Below are 5,652 nucleotides of genomic sequence, written 5' to 3' on the forward strand. Positions count from 1 at the left end.
AAATGCTCACCAAATATGTGTACAAGCAGGTAGAAGAGTGGGAAGCTAATCTTGACAACTTTTTGTGGGCATATAGGACTTCTTATAAATTTGATGTCAACTTTACCCCTTATGATTTGGTCTACGGCAAAGAAGAGGTGTTGTCAATACATGTCAAGTTGGGTGCATTGAAAGGAGTGTGGCGGATTGATAAAGCTCACCAAGATATTTTGTAGGATAAAATCACAAGTCTTGAAGCTTTGAAGATGGATAGGGAAGAAGCAACGGATTTCTAAGTGAAGTAAAGGGAGAAAAGAGTTCCAAAATTGAATCAACACTTTCTAGAGAAGTAGATAGTGAAGGGTGATTTGGTGATGAAGTATGAGAGCTACCTCGGTTTCACCTTCTATAGAAAGTTCAATAAGAAGTGGACAAGGCCATATAAGGTACATCAAGCTTTTCCCAATGATACCTGATAGTTGATGAGGATGAATGGTCGATTTCTCAAACACAAGATGTTTGGTGTGCATGTCAAGCTCTATTTTGAAAGGGAGTTGGTGATTGTTCTGCATCGTGTTGATTGAGGGGGTTGGGCAACTAACCTAAGCAAGACTTATTTACATTAAGAATAATACCTTATACATATAGTAGTGATTTTTTGCATAGCTTACAGTGTTTCCTTGTTTTTCACCTTCTAAAGTTCAGTAGACATGTTTTTGGTTGAACATAAATTTTCAACAAGGGAGTGGGCAATGATGGTGCATCCCAAAAGTTTTGATGCCAGAAAGCGTGGAAAGCAGTATCAAGGGTGCTTACAAAGGGGTGCAAAAATGTCAAAGCATGTCTGAAGATCCAGTGTGGACAAAAGAGTTCATGATGTGTATGACTTATGCGGCTATGTGGACCAAGGTAGAGATTTGAGGCTTTAGAGAAGGTTCTTCATGTGAAGATCCTCTTAGAACATGCAAGGCAAGTTGAGAAGTAAAGGCCATGTGGTTACTGATAAAAAAACAAAAGTGGGTGTGTTGCTTATTTTTCTTGCATGAGGACAATGAAAAAGTCCTATTTTGTAAAAATTTTACAAAAAAACATTTTTTTCTAAAACCTGCTAGTGTATGGCTAAAGGAAAATGCCATTCTAGTCGTTTTTGTGTCTCACACACATAAGCTAATTTGGCACTGTTAGGAAGATGTTTTAGTTGTCGTACCATGCTACTTTCTGAGGTTGCAGGCAAGACAGATAAGGAGGTAGAGCTCTTAGAGAGACTTTTTGTGTATGCTCCACCATCGACAATAACTTGGGAAAGAAGCAAGCTTTAGTAGTTGCATCATTTTTGGTGTTGTCTCCCCCAACCCTTCTTCTCTTCTCTTCTTTTGTACAAAGGCATTGGTGTGTGTGTAGGCTTTGTGTGATCCCCCCAAACCAATTGGTGTGTGTGCAACTTAGAGAGAGAGTGAAAGGAAGGTGCTATGTGTGTGGTTGAGAATCACAAAGTGATTATGATGGTTGAGATGCAATAACATGTGCTTTTGTGTGTGATTGTGGGCTTGGGTGTGTGTAGATGAGTGTTTGCAGTGAAGTTTTGTTTTTTGGTGTGTTATTTCAAAAGGATTGGGGTGTTGTGATTCCACTTGAGCTATAGAATGGTGTGTGTGTGTGTGTGTGTGTGTGTGTGTGTGTGTGTGTGTGTGTGTGTGTGTGTGTGTGTGTGTGTGTGTGTGTGTGTGTGTGTGTGTGTGTTTTCCCTTTCCCCACTTCCACCATTTTGAAGAGTGTTGGGCAAAGTTTGCAGTGACCATGCAATTAGCCAATGGCGAGTACTTCAAATTGGATAAATTTATGGTGTGTTTGCATCCCAAGGTTTGAGAGAAGGTGGATTTTGAGAGTCTAGAGAACTAGAATGGTGTAGTTGTGATTTCATGGGCAAAGAGTAGGACAATCAACAAGAAGATTGAGCAAGGTCCATTGGGGTACGAAGCTATGGCTCCCGGCCCACCCCCAAGTTTGAAGGAAGAAGTTCATGTGGAGACCAAGTAAATCAAGGTGTGGTAGCTATTCCTCAACAATGGGTACGTATTTTTCAAGATTTGACTAAGTAGATGCAAGAGCTTTGTTTAAGTGTTATGGGCAAAGTTCAGCTGAGGGCTGGGCAGGGCTAGTCCTGGCAGGTGCTACAACTATGGGGAGGAAGGCCACTATGCTCCATATTGCTTGCATACACTAAGGGAAAGAGGCGGCATGTACCCATTGTTTGGACAAGGTAGAGGGCAAGCACAATTCAATGGTCAAAGAGAGCAGTAGGTAGTCAAGAACCTGACACCGCTAGCTTCGCCAAGTAATGATGAAGTGCCTAGATTTGATATCATTGGTGTGGATATGCAAGATGTGGAGGTTTTGGCAAACAAAATAGCACAAGGTGAAAGCGAGACTAAGATTGAACGGGAAACCTAGGCTCGGAAGTGCAAAGAGAAAGTGAACAAAGGTAGAGACCAATTGAAGTCAAGCAGAAGAAGGCATCATCAAAAGATTAAGCAGATAAATTTCCAGTTGGAGTGGGGTCATCTAGAGTATGACTTTGTGAGTGATGTTCAAAATCAAAACTCTAATATTACATTTGGTGAATTCCTTGCATTGAATCACAAGTTGAGGAGGCAGTCGTCTATCACTCTTCACATGGGGCTTCCAAGAGCTAGGGGTGATGTGCATGAAGTGCAGCATTTGTCTCTAAAGATAGGGAGCCCGAACTGATGTCATTCCAGTGGTGGATGTTTTGATTAAAAGAAAGAAGCAGGTGCAAGCATACATTGATGGTGGTGCACAAGGTTGTGTGCTAACAGAGGTTGCTATAAGGAAATAAGTATCAACATTGTGGTCAGATCCAATGTGCAAATGAGGATGGGCAACTATGCCAAAGCTAGATGCTTGGGAGTGGCCCAGGATGTGAAGGTAAAAGCTATGCAAATTGCATGCCTCATTGTTTTTTTTGTGATGAAAGCAGGTGAGAATGATTACCATGTCATCTTGGGGAGGCCATGGTTGCTTGCAATTGGAGCTAAGCAAGATTGGGGGAAGGGAGTTTTCATATTGCCCAATCAAGAAAATGGCAGGAAAGTGGTGCTTGGTTTGAAGACCGAGGAGAGCTACTTTAATCCTATGATAGAAGGTGATGGGGGAGATTTGAGCACAAGTTATGAGTACGAGATAGAATTGACTTATGATGAGAGCTCTACCAACATTGAAGAGGAGGAGGAGAGTGACAAAGACCTACTCAAGCTAGACACAGACCTTTTTGAAGTTACGGTGGACTCCTCCAACCCTAGTAAAGGTATGCATTCTCTGGTTTTTGGTTTGAACAAGATAGAATTAGTGGGAATATTGTGTCATAATAACTAATATCTAATTCTCTTAAATGATTTTTTCATGTTAAACTGATCATTTAATATGGGGAAGTACCAAGGGAGAAAAAGCTAGAATATTGGAAAGGCTAGCAGACTGGTCACAGTAGGGATCCAAAGGGGGGCCATCTACAAAAGAGAAATGTGCACAAATGGTGCTTTAAAGACCTTAGGGTTTAGCCCATTAAGACTTCCAAAGTGCTAAGGTTCCAAAATTCAAAGGTAAAGTCCAAATGGTCAAGCTTAACAGAATTGGATGCTTTTGTGAAGACCATAAAGTCTTCACATATCCCTGAATGGGAGGGGGTGAGCCCTAAAGGTAGAGGAAGAGAGAGAAGAGGTGAGAGAACACATGCACACACTCAAGGTTTCCCTTTACACAAAGGGCATAGTGGACACATGTCAGGTTCCTAGCCCAGTTTCCCCCAAAGTGCATTCAAATCCCATTGGATGGCCATAGACGTGGACCAATGAGAATTAGGCTAGAGTAAATTTAGTTTAATTCATTTAAAAACACTTGATAAAAGAACCAATAGAAATTAAGCTCTCTAGAAGACTATTGGACAGTCTACCAAGGGATCCACTGAGCATTCAGGCGTGCAATGGCTTGCCTGATTTCTATTGTCCCATAAGACTAAGAGATCCAATGAGAGTTTAATTGAATTATTTAAATACCTAAAGCTCTCACAAAAGGGGAAAGGGGGACACATGTCACAAGGCTAGCAATTATGATTTTAATTTATGATTGGCTAAGCTTTATAGGGGCCAATGGGATGCCAACATGAGCAAACAGCAAGAGGGGTCGACCAAGATGAGAGAGAAGGTTTCTTTTTACTCTATCTCATTGCACACACACTTACACAAACTCATGTGTGAAATATATCTCCTTCTCAAACTTTAATGGAAAGCTCATCATCTACTCCAAGCTTGTGAGAAGGGAGGCCTACACCAACAACTCTTGGCTTTGTGATGCAAATCCAACCCAGAGCCAAGCTCCAATGCATGCTCATCTTCTCTACCATGCTAATCACTAAGCTATGCTAAGCTATTAAGAGTGATTATGTGAGGATAAATACTTCTTTCTTGTAAGAATACTTCTTCTTCCTCTAGACCTAGCCTCATACCCCACTAGCTCTCACCATCTTCGAAGTTGTGTGAGGTCTTGGGTTTGAGACCGTGAGGGAATTGATGTTGTGTTTTCCAACTGTAAGTTTGGTGCTTGAATCTTCCATCTTCATTGCACCAGCAAGTTATTGAAGGAACACAAATTATTGTATTGTAAAATGTCTCCCTTGATGGGGGAAAACTATAATACAAAGCCTTTTGGAGGGGGGGACCGCGGATCCATGTAAATTCGGTCCTCAACTATTGTCAACAGCTTAATTTGTCTCTCTTTTTGAAGTATTGTTCATGCCTATCTAAGGAGGCTCGACTAGTGCATAGAGGCTACAAGAGGGTGTCAATCTCTTGGAAAACAACTAACAACTCGCATCTAACTCATGCTACACTCAAGTGACAGAAATCACTAAATACCAATCGCTCATCGGCAAACAAATCACATCCGTTACAACATCAAATGACATCCAAACGTAACAAAACTTCTAGGACATGTTTATAAGACCTAAGTACACATGTTTATGGTCTCAAACCCCACTTTAGGTCAAGTTCCAAAATCTCGATTATTAACAGCAGTGGATTTTTGACCTAGTCATTTTCGACCTAGAATGCATCTAAATGCTTAGCAATGATGCCCCAATAGCCCGCCTATGCTTAGTTTTTTATTTCAAAGTGTAAATTCCTAGTTATGATGAAATTATTCCACGGGTCAACGACGCCAAAAGCTACAAAATACCATGATGTGTTTACGTCAATGCGTAGAGCTCTTACCTGCGGTTGCAATGCAACAAACGCAACTACAATGTGACAACCGGGGAGGGAGTAGGAAGCACGAGAAGGAGAGGAGTGAGAGCCATTAGCTTACACTGTGTATTTCATTATCCAAAACTTAATAATAAATTACAAAAATTGGCTTTTATACCTTAGCCAAGGTTTTTGGTGGTCAAAACTAATAATCTAGGAGTTCTACCAAAGATAGGTAATGACAGATTGATACAATCTAGAAGCTTGTATCCCCGGCTCATCAATTACAAGGTTTATCCGAGAAAATAGGAGTTACAATATTCTTGATTTATCAAAATAATAAGCGTTTTTACAATGAGAACTCCAAAAAATGGTATCTGTGTTAGCTTGTTTCTAACATTCCCACCCTCCTTGCCTA

The sequence above is a fragment of the Adiantum capillus-veneris genome, chromosome 27 (genome assembly GCF_014529385.1).
Source record: "Adiantum capillus-veneris isolate H3 chromosome 27, ASM1452938v2, whole genome shotgun sequence".
Lineage (NCBI taxonomy): Eukaryota > Viridiplantae > Streptophyta > Polypodiopsida > Polypodiales > Pteridaceae > Adiantum > Adiantum capillus-veneris.